Genomic DNA, 16,571 nt, shown 5'->3' on the forward strand with positions numbered 1-16,571 from the left:
AAGCAGAGTCTGTGTATCTCTGTGTACAGAACTTACAAAAACAACAGGTTGGTACTGTAGTAACAAACTGTTAAAAAAAAAAATAGATAAAAACACGTAAAACCAGCTTTTGATGATTTTTTTAAAAAGATATTTAGATTCTACACTACACCGAGACCACCCATCTGACATGAATAGTAGGTGAGGATGAAGTCCTGATGCCATGGGTAATGCGGTGGAAACTCCAATATATTCCTCTGGACTTCTTTGATTCTGCTGTTATTTCATGGGAGCAACAGTTGGGGTCTGTTCTGCAACTGAGTCACCAGCTGAAGACTTTCAATCTGAGCTCTTCACTAAAGGAAATGCAGTTTTTGACAGAGCCGCAGTGTGTCATGTCTGGAAGGGTCTGATACTATCTGTGCCATGTGTTGAATGGCTCTCAGCCTGTGGGCAGAAAGGCTCTTCCTTGGGCAGCCACAGAAGGAAATGTGTTGGGGAGAAGGGTTTGGTGTGGGAGTGGGTTAGTCCAGGAGAGAATTTCTCTCTTAGGAAGTGGTGTGCAGCATGCGAAAGCTGGAGAACCACTGATGTAGCACATTCCATGGGCAAACAAAAATAAATGCGAAAGCAAATGTATCCCTGGCAGCTTTGCACATGGGCTTCCCATAAACGTGCACCAAACCCTAGCACTGGGCCACTGCCCAGCTCTTTTCTCCTTATCAGAGAGTGTGGCAAGCTTGCCTTTTTTTTTTTTTTTTTTAACGCCCAGTCTACCACCGAGTCACTTTCCCTGGCAGCAACGTGCCATGCGAATAAGGTGAGGACCTGAGGCTGCTTTAGACTTTGTAATCTGGACCAGCACCTGTGCAGGGCGCATGTAATATTAGGGAGAGATGCTCCTGTTGCAAACACACAGGGGATCCTGCAAGAGCAGGCAAGGTCTGTGGACCAGGGGAAAGTGCCACGAGTGCAGGGGCCTCGTGTGCCCGATCTCAGCGCAGTGGGCATGCTGCTGCCGTGTCCGTGGGTGCGCTGAGCTGCTTTTCACGGAGCAAAATGCCTCCCCGAATACCTCCCGGTGACCGGGGCTGTGCCCGGCTCCGGGAGCAGCAGCAGTGGGTGTGAGGCTGGGTTGGCTGACACACACCCACACGCACACACAGCCACACACACACACACACGCACGCCAAGCAGCCCATTTGCTGGAGGGGTGTGCATGTGCGTGCGAGGGAGTGGAAAGGGGTGGCGGGGATGGAGGAAGGGAAGCCAGGGGAAAGTCTGACACTCGGCGCAGAAGGAGCGAGACCCTCCGTCGCCGCCGGCGCCGCCGGGGAGGAGCTCGACTTTCTCGCAACGCCTCCCAAAACCCAGCCACCGGCCCCGGCCCCGCACCGGGCTCACCCCGCACCTCGCAGCCGCTCCGGCTCCCCGGCAGGTACCAGGCGGCCCCCGCGGGACCCCCGCCACTTTGCGCCGCGCTTTGCCTCCGAGGAAAGGGGTGGGGGGGGTGGGGGTGGGGGGGAGGGAAAGTGCATTGGGTCCCTCTCCCCACACACACAGATCCGTGCTCGTTCCCCTCCACTGGGGGCCACCTGCCCGGCTGTCATTCAGCAGCTGGGAGGCGCAGCAGGGATGCGGGGCATCCCCCGGCTCTGCCCCGGGAGAGCAAGCAGAAATGGAGTTTTGGGGTCGGGGCGAGGAGGTTGCAGTTTTGGGGAGCGGGGGTTGAAGGCTGCAGGTCTGGGTGCGGTGCGGAGGGAGGGAGAGGGTTGGGTCCCGCAGCACCGGCACCCTTCTGCTTCGTGTAGGTTTCTGGGGACGATGCAAAGGGCAGGGTGGGGATAGGTGGCTCATGTGCATCAGCCAAACTGTTGCTTGCTGGAAGGGTGGCAAAATCTCTTCTTCCCCGTGGAGTCCACCAGCTCTGCCATGAGCGCGACTCTGCTGGATGTGTCCATCACTTGAAGCAGCAGAGCACCTGGCTGGCCTGGGGTGCTCGGTGGAATGAGATTATTCCTCTTTGGCACAGACAACTCCTCTTTTGCTTTGTGCAATAACACAGAGGGGGGTAAAGCTTCTTGTTTTGCAGCGAATATTACAAAACGAAAGTTGTTGCTACCAGAAAGGAAACATTCCTAAGTGCTTTAGGTAATTGGTGACTGTACTGAAGAATCGTAAAACAGACACCTATGTTTCCTTTAATACAAACAAACAAACAAACAAACAAAACACCTTTGGTTTGAAATGGCAAAACTTGTCCGAGAACAATAGAGATCAATAGGGCAATCTGACCATCAGCAGAGAGCACTTTGCAGAGAAAGCAGCAGCTCAGCCCTGCATCTGTGGCTCTTGCAGAGGTCATGAAGATGCAGAGTACAACTTTTGCAAGGATTTTAGCATGCCACTTTCTCTTTTTTACTACTTGACTTGCTGATCTGTGTAATAGCTAGAGTGATTTGATTTTGCTGCTAACCATTAGTATGTGATTTACTATAATGTGAAATATTTTAATGGAGTTTTTCAAGCTCTCATTAGTATAGCTGATGTGACTTTCACCTGCCTTTATTTAGCTCATTTAGCTTACTACAGGCCTGATTCAGAAAAGCAGTGGTCATAGTTTCCTGCAAGGTGTGTAGGGGCCAAGGTCATTCCCAACTATCTTTCTGAACTGTCTTTCTGAAGAGGAGTTTGGGTATTTTAAACCATAATTATAGTCTTATTGCCAGACAGAGGTACCCAAATTCTGCAGATGTCATACCTCTTCTTTCTTAAAGTTTCCAAAACAAGTCCTGCTCAGCCTTGATCAGGCAGAGCAGCTTGGCTTCACTTTTATTTGAACTTTATTTTGGCTTGGACATCCAGACTAGCCTGAGATCCAGGAACTAAATTTACTTTCCATCTTCTTGCCACTGGATCAGTCCAACAGGGGTTCTCAGCGCTGGCTGAACAGAGTGGTAGACGCAGTGCTGAAGTACAGATATGTGCCTCCAAACCAGGCAGAGAGCTTGGAGCCCAAGTCTCCTGCAGAGTGCATGAAGGCTCTGCCCGTGGCATGCTTTAACCAGAAATGGAAATAGAAGCTTCACTAGAACCCTTTGCCATGTCTCAAAAGATAAGAATGACTGCTCACGGGACAGTCATCCCAGGAAGACAGAGGTGCCTTCAGTAGTTCTAAGTAAAGTGAATAAATCTCAGAAAGATGGCTGGGCGGGTAGCTGCAGTCAAAGTCCCTTGAAAGGCAATACCTGCTTTAGAGCCTCTTCTCAAGCACCAACCTCCACCTGCTTCTCTGCAGCTGTTGTGCTGACAGCCTATTTTAATTAAGCTAGAATATAAAATGGAAAATCATGTTGTGCACTGTGAAAGTGCCTTTTAAAGTGTTTGAGGATACTGCATTGTTACTACTTAGAGATTCAATAATGATAATCAGGCAAGTCAGCACTGTAAGCACCAATGTATTATGAAAAGCCAAGCCAAAAAATGAAACACTCCCCCAAAATCCTGCCCTTACTTAGGTCCTATCAGGAGAGGTATGATCAGCCTCTCTTTCCCTGTTCTATCGCAGAACAAGTGGAGGTGTAACTGTCCCACAAAGTCAGGATTTTTATGGTTTAATTTGCAGAAGGTAATAATCACTGTGAGTTGCTCTGTGAGCATGCTGTCGGCTTAGGGTGGTAAAAATAATGACGTATTACTGGATTCTTTTTTTAATCTTTGCTTGGTGTTTACTCTGGTTTTACTTTTTTGTTGTTAAAAATAGAGAAATTGTGATCTCAGGTGTCTCTTCACAATGCACCGCTGCAATGTAGACATCCCATTTACCTGAGGCTCTGGAGAGGCTGATTCATTAGCCAGTAATCAGCTGAATTCCCAGCACATACCAGCATTTCTTTGGCTAAAACCCCTAGTGCTGGAATTGGCCACTCAGCCACCTCTGTAGTCTTTGAGGTTTCCTACATGAGGGAATCCTTCGGTGCCGGTTACGCAGGATTTCCCACCGCTCTCTCCTGGCAAGGCAGGCTGCGGGACAGCCAGAGCTATATTTGGCCCATTGTCTTTTTAACATGGGGAAAATGCTTAAGGGGCATGCTGAGTGTTATTAAATCAAATAGATGCGGTAAACGCGTGATATGTTTGTTTTCCTTGTTTTCTGGACTTTTTCCAACTGCAAATAAGCAACAGAGAAGTTCAGAGCAAAGCCATGTCTGAGAGACATACAGTGTGGTGACTGTATTTAAACTATGAGTGAAACAAATTTTTGCTCCATGGATGTGCTATTTTCATCTTTTTTATACTACTGTGTTTCTGTCGTGCTTAACACAATTTCCCCCCCACCCTAATATTCTGTCTGGATTTCATGTATTTTATAAACTAAACAATGGCAATGAGTCAGTGCTTAAATCATCCCTATGTAAATTTTTAGCCTTTTTATTTTCCCCTCTCTATCCCTCTGTACTCAGAAAGACACCTCTCTGGTATTGTTATTTGTTTTATGTTTATATAACATATCTGTTTATATGTTATTTTTCACATCTTAGAGGCATGCTGAGTGAATATCCATGTGTTATCTGACAGTGGGTGATAAAAAAAAAAAAGGAGAAAAAAAAAAAAAAGCCCTTCTCTTCTACTCTCCCCAGTTTAGATGGATTCAACGTCACATGGAGGGGATCCAGGATGAGTCAGAGAGCAGTACTGTTGTCCAAAATTCCAGTTTGTGTTACAGCTGGGAGGCAGCATTTAGCATCATGTGGATTTATTTTCTTTTAACGGGAACTCCAAAATAATTTATGGAAGTCATATAGCCTAATGAGCAGAACAGATAACAGTAAGCCAAGAAGAACCTGGATTCCCATCTGGGTTGAATCATAGACTCAATTTGACTATCAGTGTGATGGGTGTGGTATTAAAGCCTAGAACATTATATTGACCTTAACCAAATCATTGCACTTCCCTACAGCATAACTGGAAAATGTGATTAAGGTTCAGAGCTCTTCTGGTACCTAACAGTTTACTGAATAGTCAGCTTCACTGCACAGACCAAGCACACTGCATTACAGACATTTATCTGCAACCTAAATTTGCAGGTAGATTCCTAAACAGTTTGGGGTATATACGGCTAAGGATAAATTTGTGCTGTGGATCTTCTGCATACATGGGGACCTGTAACTTGTGAGGACATTCTGCACTGCTTGAATGCCACACTGTATATTGCTCAGCTTTCAGTAACACATATCCCTTTTGAACATTCTTTTTTTTTCTTCCTGTGTTACTGTAAACACAAAGAAGAGTCGTGTGAGCTTTGTCTTTTGATGTGGTCAGTTTAAAAGCTAAACAAATATCCAGAATTAAACTGTTTCCAATCTAGTTGGTCAGTGAATCAGGAGCCTTGCAGGAAGCAGATGTTATGCAAGAGAAAAGAGACTAAAAATTCCTGTAACAACTGAGCACACTCCGATGATATGCTCTTTTCCTTGTTGTTGTTTTGTTATTTATTTTCTTTCTGAGAGGAGAAGGAGGAGGAGGGAAGATACCCATTTTCCTGGAACGTCTCCTTCCAAAACTCCTGAAGACACTGCAGCCCTGAGTCTGATCTCATCTTGCGTCAGCATAACTAAAGACTACATGCACTGGAAACAGAAAGCCTAGGATTAACTGAAAATTATACAAAACTAAGGCTGTCATGAAATGAAAGACTTGCGCCTGTTCACAGTTAATCTGTATTTAGTGACTTCAAGGGATTTAAGCATGTGTTTAAAGACAGACTGCTGTGTAAATGCTCTCTTGAAAGAAGTACTTTCCTAAAGTCTAAATCTAGAGTGAGATCAAGTCTTTTAAAAGTTAAGTGCAGTCCTGAGGGCTGATGTGGCCAAATATTCCAGCATAATCTTGGCTAGAATTTTAACATTTTGAACAGCTAGATCTAATGGTATGTGCCTACCTAGCTTGTTATATTCCCCTGGAATTTATCAATGACACACTCCATATAATTGTGGTTACTTTTTGTCCGTTTAAAATCCTTTTTTGGTTTTGCAAGGGAAAGACTGCAAAGAGGGAGAATGTAAAAAATTCTTTCTCAACCCAAACCAAAAAAACTTTTTTTTTTTTCCTTCCACAATGAAGAATTAAAACAATGTCTGTTGCTCTCATGCTTTATGTCAGAATCTCTGCTAAATAATAGTAAGAAGGAATATGATGAATTTTTCATATGGAACTTATTCCCTGTAATTTTATAATGCACATATGTGAGGTTTTATGAAGACTTATACTAAAAGGCTTTTGAAGAGTATAATAAAGGAAAATTGTGTTTGTAACATCCTTTGGAATCAAAAGAGCTGAACAGCTACAGTTAAGAGAGTAAATAAAATGAAGAGGCAATGACAAATAAGATTTACAGAAAACAAAACAAAACAAAACAAAACAACCAACAACAAAAAACACAACTCCAGCTATAAGGTTGTGCCCCTATTTGTCTGACTTTCTTTACAGTCTGTGCCATTGCAAGGTGTAACATTCTTATGTCCGGTCTCTGACTTCTGAAAGACACGTTCCACCTGCATATAAAATACTTTTTTTTTTTTTTTTTTTTTTAAGGCAGGTGTCTGAGAACCTTTATTAAGGACATAAATAAATCTTCAAAGCTATTAGATTATGTTCGAATTACAGTGTGATTGTGCACCTCTGAAGATCTGTTGTTGTTTAAGGAGAGAAGACACAGTTGGGGTCAAATTATTTGCATCTGTTTTCCAAATTTCTTAAAACTTTGTTTTTTCACACTAAAAAGGACTGTGGTAGTTTTACTTGGGTGGGCAGTTGAGTTTCACCATGGTAGGAAGTGCAGATAAAGTAGCCATATAAAGTATTGATTTATTACTTCTGTTTCATCATAGAATCATAGAATATCCCAAGCTGGAAGTGACCCATAAGGATCATCATGTCCATCTCCTGGCACCACACAGGTGCCAAAAGTTTACACAAAAGTTTAGACCATGTGACTAAGTGCACAGTCCAATCGCTTTTTAAATTCAGACAGGCTTGGTGAAGTCACTACTTCAATGTTCCAGTGTGTTCTGCTGTTCCAGTTGCCTGTTCCAGTGTGCAATCACCCTCTCAGGTGCATAGTCATTAGTTGCAAAGCAGGGTACCTTTTCTCATTCAGAGAAGGTCATAATAATTTATTAGTAGTGCAGTAACATTGGTCCCAGTCCCTGTCAGTAATGTAATGAAGGTCCTCTCGTGTTGAGCACTGGTGATGTATCTAATTAAACAAACAAACAAAACCACTTACAACCAAAATGTAGGGGAAGAGTCAGCAAGCACAAAAGACTGAGATGAGGGTTCCTCAAGAAAACAAGTAACAAAAACTGTTTTATTTGGTAGAATAAACAGAGGTCTCAGCCTGTTTTTCTGTTGTTGAATAGAATAAGCATCAGGGCAAAGTTGAATTTATAATGGCATTATGAGATCCCCTATTGTGAAAGATAAATAGCAAATTTGGCCTAATGCCTCAGTAAATTAATTACATTGAATTAACCTGACTTTTGATTCCAGTGACCTCCTTGGTTTAGCAGATTAATTTCTGAACAACGCAGCTTCAAAGAATCCACTTTATTTTGTGGAGGTATATTATGGCAAAGTTAGAGGATTTTCTAGAAGCACAGAGTCTCCACATGAACAAATCTGGAATTCTTGGATCCATTGAACCATGTAATATTTTGAGTTGGAGACTCTAAGCCTTTGTGTTTCAACTGGAGCAGAACTTGTCTTCAAAAAAAAAAAAAAAAATCTACTAGAAATACTATGCAGAAACACAAATCTAAGAGGAAACAGAAAATATATATTTTTTTTCCTTTTTTTTTTTTCTTTTATTTATCTGTGGAGCAGACACACTGCTTTTTATCTGGTTTTCACATATCTGAGCACATTAATAGTACAGACGGTGTCATGTCATTTGCTAAAAGCAAAAATACTGTAAGTCATTTATCTGTAGGAAAAAGACTATTCAAAGAACATAAATCCAAGGATAAAGCTGAGCTAATAAAAGTAGATATATCTATTACCTATTTTCCTCCCCTAAAACTGAAATATAACACTATTTTTAGGTAACAAGTTGTTGGTTTTTTGTTTTGTTTTGGGTTAATGGTTCTTTAAATCTGCATGTGTTCATTTCAGAGTTATAATTAAATAAAATACGATTCCTGAATGGGATCCTGCAAAAATAGTCTTGAGTGAGGGGTTTTGTAATGGTCATATTAATTATAGGAAAACTATCCAAAAAGAGGTGGGCTTTAATTTAACAACAACAAAAAGTACTTTACAAGTCCCAGTGTTGGGATACAGTCTGGAGCTGAGAGTCAAACTTCTGCTGAAGCCTGGAGAAGTGGAGAGTGTCCTTGGGAATGATGGTAGCAGAGGACAATCATTGTGTTGGAGAAAAAAAAAAAAAAAAAGTTATAGCAAGCTGCATCCTCAGTTGGTGTAAATTAGAGATACATAATTGAAATTAATGGAGTGGTTAGTGGTTTGTAATAGGTAAAGGCTCTTATCTCTTCAGAAGGACTGAGTAGCTCTAGCTCTAAAAGCTGAAAAGGAACATCAGAGATTTAAATAAACTGTATATACTGAAAGCATTTTGGGGAGTAAAATTATAAAGAGAAACCAGAGACTCAAGTACTGAGCAAGAGTCTTGTGCACTGACCGGCTGATTGTGGCAGGATCCCCAAAAGTCAGAAGTCTTGAGGGATGACTGCAGAAGCCATCTTGCAGGAAGTTAGGAAAAACATTTAAGTCCTGAGCCACAGATTTAAATGCCTAAGTTCATTAGGGATCCTTAGTCATGAGCTCTACCAGCAGATAGCTGTCTATGTAGGGTCAGATGTTTTCTTGTGTCAAAAATAAAATAAATGAATAATAAAAATAAATAAATAAAGGGCTCTAGTATATATTTCAGTGCTTGAGGAACCTTCTTTTGTCTGAGGTGGCACAGAAGTGCAGATTTTCCAGTGCGTGCCTGAGCAATGCTGTTTCTTGTGCTTGGGAGTGTGGCTTTCTCAGCTGTTGTGGGTATCAATGGCTTAACAGAAAGGGTCCATGGCTTGACATGGTGGTTAGAGCACCATCTTTCAGGGACTTATATTTCTGGACCTGCTCCAATTAATATTTTGGAAATAGGTGGTAATATTTCCTGATTGATACTGAACTAAACTATTGAGTCCCACTAGCACAATACCACCTGTCCCTGAAGGAGGGTGCTAACCTCAGGGCAGGTGGATAAAGTGTAATGGGAGAGATAGGTATTGTTCTGGTGTCAGTCTGTGGGAGAACTTGGTACCATTGGGGCCCAGCCTGGGCTTGCAAGTAAGGTGGGCAGAACAATGCCTCTTTTCAAACACCACAAACACTGAACAGCTTGAGATAATCATGACCTCGTTGTATGTGCACCCAATAATCTGGTGACATGGGGGATATGCTGCTAAAAAAGTTTGGATGCATACAAAGCCTTGGTAGGTAGTTTATATATTGGTTTCTAATACTGAACCTGGCTGGCAGAAGAGTCAGTTAAGGTCACAAATCCCTGTTATTAATTCAATCTTTCAGCTAAAATAATTTTAATAAGCAAGGGTGCTTTACATAACTAGTGCCTGAATCATGGTCTCTTGAACTGATGTCATATATGACATCAAACCTTTGTTAGAACAGAGGTTTTCTAAGACCTGATGAAATCCAAGGTGTTCTTTTAAAGACTCAATTTGTTCTTTTATGTTGAACTCCAAATTTGAAAGCTTGGAGGAAAAGCTAACCAGAAGTAATATTTTAAATGTCAGTCTCACGTAACTGAGGAATAAATGACAGAATTGATGCTTCTAAGAGAATTACTAACATTGTCCATGTTTAAGGATCTTTTAGGTCCTCTTTATAGAGGAAAAGGTGCATTTACTTCTGCTGTATTGTGCTGTCCATCTTTTTAAGATGAGTTTCCTGAGTAATACTGTTTGCAGTATAAAGATTTTTTCTGGAATTGCTACTCTGTGGTTATAGTCCTCTAGTGACATCTACAAAAAGCAGACATATATTATATCTCACTAAGCTGCCTCAGCTTGAAAAAAAAAAAAAAAAGTAAAAAATGTGTCTATGGATATGTCTATGGTAAATAATTATGTCATGCAGATAATGCATACACTGTTCAGTGAAATTAAGGGAGATTTTACATGGGAAGAATTAAATCATCAGATCAAATCATTATAGACTGCTGAGGGTGAAGGCTAATTAAACTTAAAAACTAAAATATATGTGAGTGGGGAAACAATAGACTGGTATTTCTATGGTATCCCTCTGAATATTTCTGTGTCTGCTTACCCCCTCCAAAAAATAATAATATATATATATATATTTCTAACTACAGATTGGATATTATTATGTTGTGATCATGAGCTGAAGCTCCTGTGCCTTTGCTACAATTCATTCCTTTCCTGAAAGGCAGCACAAACACCAATATGAAACTATTACCACAGTGATTTATTTCCTCAACCATGTTTAAAATCAATGCTGGATACTTACTGTATGGATGAATTATTGCACTTTGGTTCTTGGTAATGACAACTTTTCTTTTTTTGTTACTTTTGGTAATTACAACTTTTCTTTATTTGTTGCTGTTGTACATTGACATGTAAGGATGAAAAATAAATACTTAGGCACAAAACACTGCTGAAAGCTCGAATGCCAGTTTCTGCACTTTTTCACGGCCTAAGAAAAAAGCAGGAGTTACGTGCAGTGAACAGGGTAGGGAGCTTGTCTCTCTTAATCCCAAACACCTGTTTTGAAAGCTAAAAAAATACAAATAAAAAATAACAGAATGAAATTGTCATATTCAGTTTACCATCCTAGGTGAGATTTTGCTTGTTTTATCCCTGGATTTTCTATTGCTCTGGGCCTGTGCTGGATGCCAGCCTGTCCTGTGGTACAGCTTCATTCCTCCCAGCTGGAATTGCCCATCCTCACCTCTTTGCTGCAACAGGTCTCCAGGTGGTTTTGAGGTACAGGACATCCTGCTCCAACCTCCAAACTCTTCTCCCCTCTGAAATTTCATTTCCTTCCTGCTCCAGTTTAACATGCGCTAGTGCTTTAATATAAAACTCCCAGCAGGATACACAGTTAATTCCCAGAAATGGCTCTGACATGATGAAAAAACTTCACACCCTGAGAATACTCTGCTCAGTAGCAATATTGCCTGTGTGGTGTTAACAGATTTCAGATTTCAGGTCTTGTGTCAGGTTTTTTGTGACAATAGTAAAAATACCTTTGTTTGTGATAGCATTAATGCCACTGATATCACAGGCACAGCTGTTCTGTTGTTGGTCAGTGCTGAAATATGGATAGCAATTTTCTTAGTACAGACAGGCTGTATTTTTATTTTTGTCCTAGGTTATCAACGTGTTTTAATGGGACTAAAATCTGCCTTAATGAGTGATGTTAAAAAACAAAACAAAACACCTTTCCATCCATTCTGTCTTTTCCTTCCTCCCTTCCTTCCTTTCACTGCATGCAATGTAAATGCCACTTAAGTGATGTGAGAAGAACATTTTGGAAAGTGTTTGAATTCATTATGTTTTGTTTTCCATCCAGGAATTCACATGACACAAAGGAAAGTGGTATATGACACCTTCAAGATAAACTGTTAGACTGTCTATAAAGTGTTGCAGTCATCTTTATAAGTGAAATGGCGTGTGTGGCCAGAATAACTGGGACCAAGTGACTTCATTTACAAGTAGCATTGTTATCTGTGGTACAAGCGTCAGCAGAGAATACCATGGTCAATTGTGATGTCCTTGGGGGAAATCTCACAAGGCCTTGCAGTAGGCAATGTAATATTCCTACTGTCTGTTTTCATTCTTTTCTCAACAAAATAGTATTTTGATGCTTGGAAGGAATGACCCATTTTAAATTGTACTGTCTCTCTTCATTCATCTTTGAGCCACGTGGGAGAAGAGGTGTGAGCACAAGTGGTTAAAAGTTGAAAAGATGCTGCCAGAAGATGGAGAAATCCATGATTGGCATCTGTGGAAACAAAGACTGTTCCATAGATCTACTGGGGCCCTGAGGGTGTTACATTCAGATGGGTCATTGCCTCAGTCATTGCCTCCCATGTTTTCTTCTAGAAGATCTGTAGCTTTTTTCGAAGTAGTTTTCTTAGATCCCACTGAACACTTGTATTCTGAGCTTCAGATATATTACATTATGGAAAGCATTCCAGGCTTAACATGCATATATGCCACCACTCAGAAAGGAAACCCAGAGATACTGTGGAGGCAGCAGCAATCGCTCAGAGCTCTTTGCACGTGCTCAGGTTGAAGATGTGGCCTCAGTCCTGTGGTGTTTTTTTTTTTTTTTTTTTTTCCTTGTGTATCTGCTGTCTTTTCTACCTCCTGCTTTTCTCTTAGGCTGGCACAGAAAGTCCCAAAATAGGCATTTGAGTTTTTGGCAGTGTTTGTTGCCTAAGTATTATTTATTCCCTACAGAGATATGGTGGTGATTTGTACAGTTTTGAAGCAGTGTGTTCCTCTTGTGTTTCACATAATGTAGTTTGGGAACTCTGATGCAGAACAAACATGTTTCTTTGTTCTGAAGCTGGCTGATTGGACAAAATTTTATCATTTTGGTGTAGGAGGCTTATTGTTTTTAATTTCAGAAGACAAGTGCGGCAATACAGTAGAAAGGATGTTGCTTTGTCTCATGTGCTTGCTGTCCACAGATACTGAATCCTACCTGGAAATTAAGTGCTAATTCATAAACAAGCTACTGGATCCAACATAAAGGCAAATGTGTAAAGTTCTGCAGTCTGTTTAATATAGGAGTTGGTTTTATTTCCCTCTAATAATATTGTCTAGAAAACCATTCACAATTATTTGAACATCTTGCTTGAAAGAGGTATGATATTTTTACCTGTATGTTTCCCACAAGCTATGCTTATAATTTCTAAAACAAACTAACAAACAAAACAAACAAACAAACAAAAAGACAAGAACATGACTTTGATGATAATTCAAAGTTGATATAGTATTGTTTTGACTAACTACAGTTCAAGGTTGTTGTCCTGGAAGGGGAGAACTACACTTGTGTTACACCAGAAATTGTTCTACCATGTTCTTTGGACAGTGTGAGACCATCAACTCTGCTTTTCTGTTTCACTGTACTGAAATAATTAAAAAAAAAAAAAAAAATTAAAAAAAAAAAATCAGCTAAGATAAAATGAATAGAGCCTATTTTAAAAATCGACATTTTACCAAGATCGAAGTCTCAGAGGGGTCAGGGGACGTGCTTAGCATTCAGCATTTTTCCCCAGGATTATTCTAAGAAACACGTATCACCCAGTACTGAAGCCTGCTCTGGTCTGATAAGGTTTGTCTACATGCGGAAGTCAACATGCTGTTAAACTAAAATGACAGTGTACAGCATGTATCTGCTTCACACTAACTCTCTGCATGATCTGTCACAGGGTACATGTTCTAAGTCTGCTCTCAATGTGAAGTAAGCTGTTTTCTAATTAAAAGCCTTCAAATATGTGATTGCAGAGTAGTCAGTATGCTGCTAATTGGTGTCATCTTATGTTTGGACTCTCTCGTTGACAAGACCTAAATATTTCAGTTTTAAGGTCTTGGTCAGTTATTTGTAAATGTGTAACAAACAATATTTGTGTACTGTACTGTGATACAGAGTGCCCAGATGTTACATTTCAGAACTCTGTGCTTATTGAAGTGAATATACTATTTTCACTTATTTTAATAAAAGCTCCAAAGTTATGTTCATGTTTTTACTTGTTTCACAATAACACTTAAAAGTCCAACCTGGAAATTTTTCCCCATTCTACTATTCCTGGTATTAACATTTAAGGATAATTTAGAGAATAGTAATAAAAACGAAAAAGGAGGCACTGAGTCAGGTTTGATTTATGAGGAAAAGTTAAAGGATTTCAGTGTATGTAGTTTGATTGAGTTTGACAAAGAAGAAGACATGACTTTAAATGCTTCAGAAATTTAATTCCAAAAACAACAGAGGATCTGATTAATGTTAAGGACATTCCAAAGGTTAAGATAGCAGCTCAGGGGACTTGGGGTTCCATGATATACGCCTATGATATACGTTCTTAGGCAAGTCATTTCTGCTTAGATCCTAGCAAATTCCTATAGGCACCCAACTGCAACTTCTTTGTCATCATATTTGGGTGTTAATCAGATGATACTGAACAGCACCTAATTTAGACAATTAGCTTGTTAAAAACCTTTGTGTGTCTGGATCTTGACCTCTACCTGCCTTGGATATATATGTCTGTAAATGGGTAAAAATTACCCTATGTCATAAAAAAACAGAGCAAGAATAATGGGTTCAGAAAATATGGATGATCAGAAAATGTAAAAATGGGAGTCATGCAGATATAATAAGCAAAGAGAAGTTCCTTCTCTTATATCTCATAAAACAATTCAGGAAGTCTTTTATTAAAAACTAACTACAAGATGGAGCTCCCACTTCTCCATTTTCTGGTATACAGTCCTTGTACAAACTAGAAATAGACCAGAAGTGTTATGGTGAACATGCTACCAATGAATACTGTATCAAGTTAGATCTATATTTCCCAGGTTACCTAACCCTACATTTGAAAATCAAGGCCTTTATAAGTAAAAGGGAGCTGAGCAATTTAGGAAATCTATCCCTATTGTCTCATGCTTTAATACAGAATCCATATGCTAGTTGGAAATATCTCTAGGAGGTATTTAGTAGGAAACAGCTACCTTTTAGAAAATGACACTCAAAGAATATACAGTTATGGGCAGCATGAGTTTAAAGAAAAAGAAATATATAAAAAAATGAGAATTATTTGTAGGAGAGGTACAAAAATTCTGGACGCTTCTATCAGAGCTGCTGAAGGTCCATGTGCAAAGAATCTGTAAGATGTCGGGGCTCTGTGGAAAAGTTGATCAATAAATACTCATGATGGAGATCAATATGACCCATCTGAAGTCCCTGCTAACCGATGCAAGTGCACAAGTTTGCACTTCAAAGAAAAAGGAGCTATTTGTTTATTCTGCTGTAGGCTGTGCTTGGCAATAAGAGTCCTCCCTAGCACTATTACTTTTGTTACCCTGCAGGACAGCAACATCTCTTCGTGAGGTTTACTCTTTTTGGTTTGCACTCTTCAAAGAAAAGTCCTGCTTTCATGCTTTGTCCCTTTTGTTTTGGTAGCTCCCTCCTCCTCCTTACACAGCTGGACTCTTATTTCTCTCACAGTTACTTGTTGCTTACCTACTTCATGTTTTCTCAGGGAAGGGAAAGAGAGCATCCCCTTGCTATTCACCCCTTATCTTCTTTCTCATCTATTGACAAAGAGGCATTGGTAAAGTGAGCAATTGGACCCTCCTAACAACAAAGATCTGGTGTCAGAGAGCCTGTGGTTACATCTGGGCTAGACTTATAGTTGAGAATGTCTCAAACATTCCGAATTCAGAAGAACAAAATGTGTTTGCAGATGTTTGTTTGTATTTTTTTTCCTTGACCTTGCAAACCTAGTACCTATTGCTAATCAGAGATCAGCTGTTGTAAGGACTTAGAGGGGGATATGAGGTTTGCACAAGGGATCTAATCACTGTGGGGATCTTGTCTGGGTATGGAACAATCCTGGCTCAGATTAGGATGTGAATTTTATGATTCTATGATTCTATGAAATAAGAATTCTCTCACTGATGATGAGTAGTTGGAATACAAGACTCTGAGCTTAAAGCCCACTGCAAATGTCTGGCCATATTCAACCTCAGAAAGACTCTGGCAGTAAGGTGTATGGGACATGTACCTACATCTGGCTCCCCATAGAGCCTGGGCATGGACCAAACATTGTTACTGTATGCTTTTACTTGTTCCCACTGCAGAAACTCAGATGTCTGAGACACTTACTTTCTGAACTGTTAAGGCATAAGGGAGTAAAGGTGGAGATTATATGAATTGCACTAAGACCAGTTTATTGCTGGGTTCCCTCAATACCCAGAAGTCCTAATCCTTCATGTAAGAGACTCCAGACCTGTGAATTCAGATCACCTGCTTTATGCTGTAATTCAGGGGTTTTGAGTCACCCTCTCTAGGTACCTACAACATAGAGAAACAGAGAGAAAGCGGACTACAGTGACAGGAATGTCACATTACTTATATATAGCTAATTAGCTGCTGTGTTCTGCTTGTTACTTTTATTTTTAATAACTTTATCATATTTTGCTCCGTCTGACTGTTTAATCCATTTGTTGTCATTCATCAGGCATTTAGAACACAAAACGACAAGGGCAAAGGACTCTTGTATCCCCATCACAGTATCTGCAGCACTATGGGGTCCTGCCCCTGACTGGGGCCTCTAGGCACTATCCCAGTATAAACAATACATAAAAATAGATCAGCAAAGTAACATCCATCAAGAAAACCATACAAAGACCTAAATAGTGTTTTACTATTGAATTGCTCTATTGTCTCATGTGTGGTTCACGCAATAGCTTGCTGTAGTTTTCAGAGTTAGAAACAGAAGACCAATCATACAAAGCCTTATATCAATGGGCTATGTG

The 16,571-nt window shown here is 40.3% G+C and overlaps 1 protein-coding gene across 3 annotated transcripts in view; it reads left to right on the top strand.

The window, feature by feature from the left end:
* The first annotated feature begins 1,146 nt into the window (after positions 1-1,146).
* The window catches only part of SEMA3D (semaphorin 3D), a 142,897-nt gene continuing 127,472 nt past the window's right edge, over positions 1,147-16,571 (top strand). Inside the window, exon 1 of one of the 3 annotated variants that reach the window (XM_027460118.3) lies at positions 1,147-1,417. The gene's annotated coding sequence lies outside the window, so the exon portion shown is untranslated. The remainder of the gene's footprint in view (positions 1,418-16,571) is intronic. The other 2 variants (XM_027460093.3, XM_038186215.2) reach the window with 2 other exon arrangements.

The sequence above is a fragment of the Anas platyrhynchos genome, chromosome 1, assembly GCF_047663525.1.
Source record: "Anas platyrhynchos isolate ZD024472 breed Pekin duck chromosome 1, IASCAAS_PekinDuck_T2T, whole genome shotgun sequence".
In the NCBI taxonomy this organism is placed as follows: domain Eukaryota; kingdom Metazoa; phylum Chordata; class Aves; order Anseriformes; family Anatidae; genus Anas; species Anas platyrhynchos.